The 12,459-nt window shown below is 34.4% G+C and overlaps 1 long non-coding RNA gene across 3 annotated transcripts in view; it reads left to right on the forward strand.

Moving 5' to 3' along the window:
* Positions 1-11,483, forward strand: part of LOC108526187 (uncharacterized) — a 62,585-nt gene extending 51,102 nt beyond the window's left edge. For all 3 annotated transcript variants that reach the window (XR_001884456.1, XR_001884455.1, XR_001884454.1), the window contains one exon: positions 11,139-11,483. This is a non-coding gene — a long non-coding RNA (uncharacterized LOC108526187). The remainder of the gene's footprint in view (positions 1-11,138) is intronic.
* The last annotated feature ends 976 nt before the right edge of the window (positions 11,484-12,459 follow it).

Consider the following 12,459-nt stretch of genomic DNA (forward strand, 5'->3'; position numbering starts at 1 on the left):
GAGTGTGATAGCACACACCTGTAATATCAGCTACTCAGAAGGCTGAGGTGAGGCAGAAGAATTGCTTGAACTCAGGTGGCAGAGTTTGCAGGGAGCCAAGATCGTGCTACTGCAATCCAGCCTGGGCAACAGAGTTAGACTCTGTCTTGAATAAATAAATAATTAATAAATATAAATAATAAAAACCTAAAAGGCTTAAGTTATGAAGACAATCTTTTTCACCAGCAAGCCGACAATTACTGGCCTCTGAATAGCAGATAATTCTTAAGGGGAGATTTTGAAAAGGTCCATGGCAAGAGACTCTTATCCTTCTAAGGCTATCATCTTACAGATATTATAATTATTAGATAACATTTCATCTGGAGTACAGGAGTATTTTTTTCAATCCTTCAAGTTGACCCTCAGTTAAATAAACTTGAAGACAGCCGAGATGACCCTCTGTCACATAAACTTGAAGACAGCAGAGATGAATTACTCAATGAAATATTTTTTTCACCTCTACTCGCACGTTGTCTACATTGGACCCATGTTCATCCTCTAATATTCAGAGCCGTATTGAAAGCAAAACATACCAATACCCCCAATGTTTATTTTCTTTCCATTTATGCTAACCATGTTGTTATTAGTCAGCTCTTTCCCAAGATACAAAATTTAACATTTAGACCAAGTGTTTTGTTACGGCATCACAAAGGTCACCAGCTTTTCAGACCCCAGTATTGATATCCTTACGGCCTATGGTGAAGTTCTTTCCTTCAGCCAAGGTCACAGTTTTCTTATTATATTTTCCACAGCATCCCACTTCTATATAACAAATTCTGTATGAATTAAACATTTTATTTAGCTGAGTATGACAAAATGAGATTAAAATTCTAGAAATAAAAGTGTTAGTTCCATTTCTTATTAGCACTATTGTCATTTTCCTTGCACTTGTCTATTTTGCATATATTTGTTTAATTTATAATACATATGAGAACCTAAAAACACCTATCCAAATGCGCTTTAAAATAATACATAACCATAGACTAAAATGAATAACGGAGTGAAGCTATCTTCCTAATACCCTATGTTTTTGGATCTCTCCCTTTTCTTCACATGAGAAAGTTAAGAATGTCTGAGAAATGGAATAACTGAGAATACCAGTGTTGATTCATAGATTCATAAATCATAATTCATTTTACCTTTAAGATAAAAATTAGTAGAGGTTTTATTTCCTTCCTTAACTATACAGATGGCTGTGTTCAATCCTTGGTGTATATTTACTCAATGTTTTGCACAAAACAAATGTTTCATATTTTTGTGTGTTTAAACTGCAAGGATTGTAGTCAGATGGCAAATTTGATTATATTTTATATAACGAGTAGTTCAACATTGCAAAAAATCCATCAGGAATTTTCTGATTAATAAAATTGCTGAAGATGCAAACATACTTAGGATAGCTAAATTATTTTTGTTTGCAAACAAACACAACAGTATACATTTTAAGGAGTCTCTTTTATACATTTGTATATTAAGGGCTAATCAATAACATTCATTTCTTTCTTTTGAAAATTATGATCAATTGATAACGAAGACACAGAAGAAAGAAAATCAAGCTCAGGAAGGAAAATACTGAATATTTTATGAACACCAACTGGAGACTGTAGCTTTAAATCTGTGGCTGAATGTGCTCACCCACTGTACTCAGCCTCCCTTTGTAGAGGTTGGAGCAGTCCACCCAGGAGAAGATTTGATGCTTCTCAATAGATCTGTATTAAGTATATATTTCTTATAATGTCCGGGGAAGAAATGGAGGAGAAATGATGCCCCAGTGACTAACAGTTTACAGATGTTTTTGTTTGGTGGGTTTTTTTTTGTTTTTATTCCTACTCAATAAACATAGGGGCAAATGAATATCACACACCAATCAGATAACTCTTTTTTTTTTTTTTCCTCTGTAAGGAGAAGAGAGGAAGATGTGGTCACATGGAGTAGGTCAGAAGGTTAGAAAGGTTGACCTGTGGGCAGATTCCTCCACAGAGAGAGACATAAGGTTAGAGGATCAGTCCACATAACGAAAGCCATTTTCCTTACGTAAGCCGCCAACACCCATTATTTAAGGATTTTTACTGTTTCATTTTAAAATTATATTATCTCCTCTTTGAATGTCTAAAGTTATTAAAATGATGCAAAGTTATTAACATTAGGAAGAACTAAGTGTGCTTCTTTCATTAATAACTAATGGTAATGAACTTCAGCAAAACCACAGAACTACTTTAATCTTTGTATTTTCATAGCACTAATGTAAATGTTAATGTAAATTCCATCCATGAAACCCACATCAATTTTATCAACAGTCGGCAGTATATGTAATCAGAATAAACTCTAAAACCTTATAAATTCAAAAACCATTTCTCTATTTTCGCTTCTGCAAAGCGAAGCACTTATTTTTACCCAATGAATAATCTTATAGTAAACCAAGGATTTCCCTCTGTAAAACTTATCTACACTGTTTCTTTATGTGCTAGAATTAGAAGTTACAAAATAGAAAATGAGAACAAAGCTTATCTCTTTACAAATTCACTTCATTTGTGCCTCTGTGGATTTGCTCTCTCACTTTCCCTAAGCCAACAATCTAGAAAGGTAAGGTCAATGGTAATAAGCAATTATAAGCAAATGTATTCTCTACTTCCAAATTGAGCAGAGCTGAGGCAGAAAATTTAGTTTCCCTTCTGAGAAGTCATGATTTCTATCAGTGCACGAGGGAGTGAAAAAATTTTAAGCTGCTGCTACTTGAGATATTTACTTGTTTAAAGCTTACAAATTTAAAATCCTTGATATGTTAATATTTAGGATACACATTTTTAAAATGAAAGGGAGCTAAGAGGAGTTATTTGTGTTTTCCTACAAGGTCCTCATCATATATTAAGAATTTCCATTTACAAATATAAATTTTTTACATCTTTTTACCAATTTTCTAAATTTATTACTGAGTATAAATCCAGGTCGAGCTGAATTCAGTTTTCAAGTCATATTTTAAACAGTCTGTCAAACCTTTTGAAATATTTGTCAACCATTTTGAAGTAATTTTTTAAAACAATATCAAGACAGACTCTGACTTTTATTATTTTTTATCAGTATTTTGTGATTCTTGACAAAGTATTGATTTTCCTTTGTATAGTAGATTTCTTCAAAATCCTTTCTTTTTGTTCATCCTTCATCTCTCAATATTACACTGAGATGCTTGTTTCTGTCTCCGTGTGTGTGTGTGTCTGTGTGTGTGTGTGTGTGATATGTAGCCCTAAGGATTGAAACGTGTCAGAAAAGTATCTGCTACACATTTTTCTCCCCTTTGCTTCCTCCTAGGGATCATGTTAGAAATCATTAAAAAATTCTCTATTAATGTTGAAGGATCCTGGTATTTAATGCTGTTCAGGAACAAAGAAAAATTTAAGGCTGTGTGTTGTATTATTTATACTGAAAACTCTTCCCAGTAGAATACCAAAGTAGAATGATTAATAATGGAATGTCATTGAATATTATAAACTTCTTTACCATAGAACCTAGTCAACATTTGAATAGTTTTCTCTGTATTCACAGAAAAGGTTATAGGAAATATAGGGAAAATAGGAAACATATTGTAAAACACGATGAATGTGAAAGTAGAAAACACTCCATTCTTGAAACAAAACAAGAAAGCTAAATATTTTTCTAACAACAGAGCTATAATACAGATGGCAAAATCAAGGTAAATATTTCTTTTCAATAAATCACTCAAAAACGCTCAAAGGAGGAATGACAGAAGTTACAGAGTACAGACTCCCAGTCTGGATGTTATTCACTGAAAATAATTTTTTTCTCTAAAGGAGGAAGGGAGTGAGAGTTTCACCTTTCACTTGTCTCAAAGAGAGTTTTCCGGCTGGGGTGTGGTGGCTCATGCCTGTAATCCCAGCACTTTGGGAGACTGAGGTAGGAGGATCACTTGAGCCCGGGAGTTTGAGACCAGCCTGGGCAGCATGACAAAACCCCATCTCTACAAAAGTACAAAATTAGCTGGGCGTGGTGGCACTCTCCTGTAGTCCCAGCTTCTCAGGAGGCTGAGGTGGGAGGATTGCTTGAACCTGGGAGGCAGAGGTTGCAGTAAGTTGAGATTGCCCGCTGTACTCCAACCTGGGCAACTGGGCAAGACTTTGTCTTAAAAAATAAAATAAAATTATATCCCTGGCCTCTTTCCTTAAAATGACTGATTTCCTGTTTTGCTTTTGGTTTATGCAACCAAGAACTAGCACTGTTTTGTGCATATATCTTTATATGCATGAACAGCTATGCTTACTAATTCTTTTTTTTTTTTTTTTTTGGTAGGTTTAAAAGGTATATCACAGCAGCAAGAAAAAACTGTGGTACTCTCTAGTATTCCTAGTTTCAGAGTTCTTAACTTTTTTATTCTAACACATCTGCAGCATGTGATTTGCCACTTTAGCAACAATAGTGACATATTTCAGCAGGACAGCAGAGTCAACTTCAGGACAAACACTTCTGGAAGGCAATTGCCAAGTATGAGGCTGATAGTGGCAGTGGAGAGCCTCAAATTTTGATAAAATCGCTTCGAGAACTTTCACAAATCATTGCCCAATGTCATTTCAATGAGCTAATTTGATTACTAAAGAACTTATTGGACATTCAGGAAAGCCTACAGTAGATGTCTGACTTATCCCTGTTCTCTGGTTAGTTTGTCATGTTAAATCCTTCATATATTGTATTCTTTGGTCAGGGATTACAGTTGAAAATGCAAGTTAAGAAAAGAAGAAAGTAAATAGTATGAAGGGCTTAAAATTAAAATAACACTAGAGAAAAATTATTAATAGGAATCAGGTGTAACTTCTGAGTCCTGGCCATTTAGAATTCTTATGTTGTATAGTATATTGTTCAAATCCTTGTAATCATTAGTTTGTCTATATCAGCAGGCTGTTTTGTGTTTTATAAATCACATGTATATTTGTATCAGTATTGGGAAACTACTGACTTGAAATTATTAAGCATTGCAATGCAGACATTAGCTTTGCTTCTTCTGACTTATTATGGTCTTGTAGATTATATAGCTAGCTGCTAAATGTCATGACAGTAAAGCATCGTCCCTTCTGTAAACACAGTTGTTTGGAACGAAGGTAAACATCTGATCGGTGCTGGGCTGAAGAACCCTTTCTTCAGGAAGGTCAGAATAAGAGATGAAGTAGTCCAGCTCATTTTTCTAGTTTTCTGTCCTAGGAAGTTTAAATGAATGGCATGTGAACGTTAGGATTTTAAATCTAGGACTGACAAAAGAGATTTCTCTTTGAATGCCAATTGTATGGTTTCTTAGAGGCAGCCTTGAGGACTATACTGAACAGTGTGGAGAGTTCTGTTTACTATTTCTAATCTAATCTTAAATAAATATCACTGTTATTTCTAATACATCTAACATTTATTGTGCATTTACCATGTACCAAGGTCTGCATTCTGTGCTTTACATTGTCTATCATTTGATTTTCACAGTCTGTATGTATTTATTTTCCTATTTTGAGAATGACTAAATTGATCTTTTAAAAGCTCCAAGACATGTATTTAGCAAGTAGCAAGGAAAATGAAAGATTGTATACTTTCAAAGGAAAGAGAAATTTACAAATAATAGGAAAACGTTACTAATAACCAATAAAGAAGTCAAATTGTACTCAGGATACTGGAGAAGCTGATGTTGTTCTCTTGACAACATGAAAGTCATAGGACGAGTAGCATTCTCAAAACCTTTTTTTTTCTTTCACAAATCAAATATTTGATCCCTAATCTTTTACCCTAGTGTCTATATTTTGGCTTACAGCATAAAAACTTACCTTCAAACATTCTGCAACTATTTATTTATTTATTTGAGACAGAGTCTTACTCTGTCATCAGGCTAGAGTGCAGTGGCACGATCTTGGCTCACTGCAAACTCTGCCTCCCGGGTTCAAGTGATTCTCCTGTCTCAGCCTCCTGAGTAGCTGGGATTTCAGGTGCCCGTCACCACGCCTGGCTAATTTTTGTATTTTTAGTAGAGACAGGGTTTCACCATGTTGACCAGGCTGGTCTCGAACTCCTGACCTCGTGATCTGCCTGCCTCTGCAACCATTTATTAAGAATCCACCTGATAGCATGTGCTGCACTAGAAGCTAAGGATGCAGCGGTGAGAAAGAAAAGGTGTTGTTGCCTTTGCAGTTTAGCAAAGCAGACATTAAATTAATGATTACTATGTATTGTGAGTGGAAAACACAGGGGAGGATGAGAAGACACATGAAGAGTATGTGGTTTTAGTTCAAATGATCTGAAAAGAGCTTTAATTTTAAGATGCTAGTTACAGAATGCCTAGGACTTAAATGTTTGATGGTGTGATAATAAATGTCCTAGGGAAGGGGAATATCATGAATGAAGGCCTGGAGATGAGAGATTAATGGAGTCAATGATGACTCCCAGATTTCAGGTGAGCACACATCATTGTCATTGCAAAAATATTAAGTTAGTTAATTTAACTCTCACATATCATCCAAGGAAGGATGATGAGAGTTGAGATTCAGCAAGTAAGCAGGACTCAGGTTATTAAGGAGATTTTAAGCAACCTTATTCAACAAATATATACTGTGTGCCTATTATGTGCTACAGCAGCAAAGAAAGAAAAACCAGTTTAAAAGTGTGTGTTCTTATAGAGCATGTGTCCCAATAGATGACAGAGAATAAAAAGAAAATAGGTGAAGTCAGTTCTACTACTTTTGAAAATGCATATTTTTTCTAAAGTCATATACGCACACACACACATACACGCGCACACACACACATGCACACACACGGCAAAAATTTGGAATAAAGCTATGCATGTATCAAGGAAAGTCATTCCAAGCTGAAAGAACAGGAAGTGTGAAGAACTTCTCCTAACATGTGTATTATTAAAATCTAGTTCTTTTGCATTTTTTGATAGCACAATTGATTATAAAGGAACTATTTTGCACGAAAGTAGGCGATTTCATTAAGTGCAGTAAATGTTTTATACAGATCTGATATGATTAAACATAATGGAAAATGTGAGTGTTATCCTTTACCTGTGATAGCTTCAGTTCATGCCTATTGTACAAGTCTAATTATTAGTGGTCTCTATTGCTTTCAAAAATGTTCAAGTTTGTACAAAGATTAAATTATTACACTTAACATTATCGTTACCTAGTATGAAATCATTCAAAGCCTTGTAGAATATGGCTGACTTGTAGTGTGTTGCCACTGAATACTCTTTTATAACATAGATAAACAACAAAGGAAGCAGAGGAAAATGTACAATTATTACCAAAATAATGTGTTTTGAAAAAGTATCTACTATATATTGAACTACACACACACACATGCATATGCACACACACACACAAACATGCCCCGATGCAACTTCTGCTGCAACTGGGAAAACTGGACTTTATTTTGCAGCTTCAAGGGACAAGAGGAGCATTTATAGTACTGCATTTTGGGATGAATCATGAATGGTTGAACAAATAATAAATTGATCCAGAAATTCAGAAATTGAGTTTTGCTTTTTTCTTTATTCAGTGTTTCTCCCGTGAATTGATGATCACAAACAGAACAGAAGAGGTGGCAAATTTATGAACACTTTGTTTATAGGTCTTTAGACACGGAGTTTATTCACTGCCATCGTCTCAAAACCCTCCCACATTCTACTGCAATTTGTCTCCCTAAGTACAGTCTATCTGTTTCTAATGTAATTTACTTACTCACATATTAATTGCATGAAAAAGTGCCTACCTAATTGGGACAACCAGATGTAATGCTAAGCAGTCTTTTCTCAGTTGAGATAGAGTCCCCACTTGCTGAGACTTATCCTGTGTTCTTTGGGGAATTCCCTTGTGTAGCTTCAAGAATGTACATTATTCACAAATCTCAACTTCTTATCTGTCCTGTGTTTTGTGTATCTTTCATTTGGAGTGATGACTTGATTACTTTATATCTACCAGTGAAAATATTCCCAAGTGTGGTAGATTATATGTCTTTGTGAAGCCTTCACCACAAATGACGAAATCTGTTTTAGTGCACTATAGTTCCCTTCCACTCCACTGTACTATAAAAATACAGAAGAAACGGGGTTTAATAACATGTGTGCTAGAAAATGCTCCTATTGGCTGGGCGCGGTGGCTCAAGCCTGTAATCCCAGCACTTTGGGAGGCCGAGACAGGCGGATCATGAGGTCAGGAGATCGAGACCATCCTGGCTAACACGGTGAAACCCCGTCTCTACTAAAAAATACAAAAAACTAGCCGGGCGAGGTGGCGGGCGCCTGTAGTCCCAGCTACTGGGGAGGCTGAGGCAGGAGAATGGCGTGAATCCGGGAGGCGGAGTTTGCAGTGAGCTGAGATCCAGCCACTGCGACTCCAGCCTGGGCGACTGAAGCGGAGACTACTGTCTCAAAAAAAAAAAAAAAAAACAAAAGAAACGAAAGAAAACGAAAATGCTCCTATTTAATCTTGGCAAAGCTCCATTTTCTCTCGTGGGGATTTTTGATAAATATATGTGGTAAGACAGAAGAAATAAGCATGTGTTGTTTTTGTATAAATGAAGTTGTCACTAAAAGCAGGTCTTCAATTTTGCGAAGGGAAAGAGAACTCATTAAAATGATAAAAGTAGAACAGTTATTATCTTCAACAAGAATGTTCACGCTGACACTAATGCTTAGCCTACATACACTGAGAGAATCTGAGATAATGTATATGTGTGTGTGTTTATGTATAAAACCCTGTCCAAATGGGTATTGTTTTCTAAATTATAGTTTATAGTTCAAACAGTTTACCATTAATTCTGATTAATCTTGACCAAAACACTTGAAAACTTATCAATAATATGGTAAGGCCAATATTGCATTCATTAGACTATTAGATTTATCTTCCAAAATCTTTTTTTATTTAGTTCAGTGATTTTTCAAGTTTCTGTTATTTGCATTTTATCTTCAAAATGTTTTATATACAATCTGAATGGGTACCACTAGTTTACTTAATGTTTTCTTTTAATCAATCTTAAATGAACCACTTTTTCATAGATTTGTCCTAAATATTAACATCAATTTAGTCATTAGTATTTTGTACCAGTTATATTTTCTATGTATATGTAAAATTAAAATGTGATTATTAAAATAAATATGATTATTAAGATTAAAGGTGTTCACCAATGTCCTATGAAGAATTCTTTCATGTACCACTGAGAAAATAAAAGGGTTTTAGGAAATGTAATGAGTAATTATGGATTGTTTTAGTTTTAGTACATGTGATGTTAAAATGATCCATCATCACTTCTATGTAACTGATTAGAAAGATATAAGATAATTCCTTTTAACTGAAACACATTTACCGTTTTAGTGAGTTCAAGGAAATACAATCGAATGTAAGATCATGTTATTGTGTGACTCAAGAAACCAAAGAAGCACATCCACGAGCAATGTTTTTCACATTAAGAAAACAAACAACATTAATGAGCTCAATAGAGCACAAAATAGAAAAGCTCATTAAATCTACACGTCATTTCATATCCAACAGTTTTATTGGGTTATATATTTGAATATCTACAGACATAAAGAGTACATTGTACAAGAGAAGTTGATAACTTATGGGTTTGTGACTATTTTTCTTTATTACACACCTACATAAACACAGTCAATAAGATATCTCCATTCTGCACATAGAATTGAAGAACAAAAAATTATAGCATACTCAGTGTCTCCAGAATTAGACCTCTGGAAACCATAATATCTGAAATAATACTTAATGGCATTGAGAAAAAAGTGGGAGTCATGTGAGTCTTCTGAATATTGTTTAAAGGGTTACTTAACAATAATTAATTTCTAGGATTATAAGAACAAAATTTTTTTTGCTAACTTAAAATTTTCTTATCAGATAAATTCATGCTTGCAAAAATAAGACTCAAAAGAAAATTCTCAGGGGAAATTTTTTTTAAAAATAACCAGTAATTATGCCAGGAGCAGTGGCTCACCCCTGTAATCCCAACACTTTGAGAGGCCGAGGCAGGTGGATTACCTGAAGTCAGTAGTTCGAGATCAGCCTGGCCAACATGGTGAACCCCTGTCTCTACTAAAAATACAAAAATTAACCAGGCATGGTGGCAGGCACCTGCAATCCCAGCTACTCAGGAGGCTGAGGCAGAAGAATCTCTTGAACCCGGGAGGCAGAGGTTGCAGTGAGCCCAGATTATGACACTGCACTCCAGCTTGGACAACAATATTGAAACTTCGTCTCAAAGAAGAAAAAAATACCAATAATCAACCAATATGCAATATCTTCATGAAGGCCCAAATTCCAGAATTTTTCAACTCATTAAAATAATGCTTCCACAAGGTTTACAAATGTAAACCACTGACACTTCATTCCAATCTGTCCATTGCCTTAAGTTGCATGAAATTAAAAATCGCCTTAAGAAATGAAGAAGAGAGATCAGAGAAGTGCTCGCAGAAACATTTCAAATTTGTAAAAGATTAGATTAGTCAATCACAGCAAAATGATTAAGATAAATTTATGAACCTCTGCAATAAGAAGTCATATGACAATGAAAGTATTAATTTCATTGAGGGTCATTTTCTGCCAGACAACATGGAATTGTCAAGATTGCTTTAAAAATACAATTTCAAGTGTGGTCCTCTGTTACAGAGAGGTAAATGTTATGGATGCATAGTGCTATTTTGAGTTGCCATGGATTTGAAATAGTTAAAAACAATCTTTATTGATGTGATAGAAGGAAATAAAAGGATAGACATCTAGATATTCACTACCGCATAAAGTTGATTTTTTAACCACGTAATCTCAACATTCCACAGGGATAGAGTACTAAAAATTATACCTCATCTCAGTCCATCTCAACTGCTCAAGTAAAGGCCTATTACTTCTTCATAGTGTTCTGTATGCTAAGTCTAATATTAAAAAGTGTATTGTTGTAAATTCTAATTCAGCATATCCTTTTCATTTGCGGAGATAGATAGGAACAAGGAGGATGTGGCGGTTTTTGTAGTTCTTCATTGCAATAAAACTGTACTGTTATTTTTAAATGATGTAGTTATTTATTCTCCTCAATACTTACCATATGTATCTTATCTTTTCTAGTAAATAGAGAAGAAATATTCTTCACTTCAAAGAACCTCACTGCAGCTTTAATCTGACTGTAAAATGCACATACAAAATAAATAGAAAATTGGACACAACTATCATGATGGGTTCATCTAACTTCTACATGAGATTGTCTACATCCTGTTTATTTTTAAATGAGACAAGATATAATTAGTGATTAAAAGAGTAAGCAAGTGTCATTGTTTGCATAGATATTTCTAAGACTATGACAAAATAACCATATACATTTGCAAGAACTTTTATTGACTACGTCAAGTCAAATGATAAGAACTGTTACACATCCCTAATGAGTTTTTGTATGAATTTTAGTTTGTTCTAAAATGAAAAGCAATAAAACAGAAAATTATGTGAACAAATATTTTCAAAAGATAAATACTAATGGATTTGTCATGGTTTCTCCGGCTTGACATTGAGTATTTATTTCTCACATACAATTGCTTAGTTAAACATCAAAACCACTCAAGTTGAGTGTGTAAGATAAACACAAAACGGAAGCAAGAGATAACTAAAATTACAATTTTCCCTTAGGGATTTCAGTTAGTAATTTTTGAATTCAAAATAATCAAGTCAAATCTACATTCCATGCATTGCTCTAAAGATTTTAATTATCTCAGTATGATAGAAAATGGAATAATGTTTAACTTTATCATTAAGACAAGAGCATTTTATTATAAAATGGCTACTTTCAAATATCCCCATTCAAAATTATTCAAAAGCTTCTAATTTGAAATTAGCAGGATAGATCAGCACTAAGACTTTTCAAAAGCTAATCTTCTATTCTTTCATCACCCAATCTATAATTTTTTACAAAGGGAAAGAAAGATTATAATTTTTCTTTAATTATGGCCATCCTGCTTGTAATAATGACATTAATTTTGTGCTTCAGAGCTAGACTTACTGTCTTCATTGCTAAGAATTAAAAAAAAAAAAAAAAAAAAAAAGCATGTTTATGATCACATAATTGTAGGATTCCAAAGTGGGAAGAGGGCTAATTATCCAGGCCAACTTCTACCTTTCCTAGATGAAAGGATGCAAACAAATTTTATATGTAAGCACTAATTTAGGTTATATTTAAAGTATCTCTGCCTTGGTTTTTGACTTGTATGTCTTTTTCTAAACTTTGCATACTCCCAGAGAGCCCAGTTATTCAGGCAGTTCGTTGTTCTCTCTTGTGAACTGGTTTTCATCTCTCTTTTGGGGGACATGAGTCTGTAGATTATCTCAGCCTGTTTTCTAGGTACTTCTTAAAGCCTAGCACAATTATAAAGCAGGCTCTGTCTTGTCTTCAAGCTGACAG

Source organism: Rhinopithecus bieti, unplaced genomic scaffold, assembly GCF_001698545.2.
Source record: "Rhinopithecus bieti isolate Rb0 unplaced genomic scaffold, ASM169854v2 scaffold_2917, whole genome shotgun sequence".
NCBI lineage: Eukaryota > Metazoa > Chordata > Mammalia > Primates > Cercopithecidae > Rhinopithecus > Rhinopithecus bieti.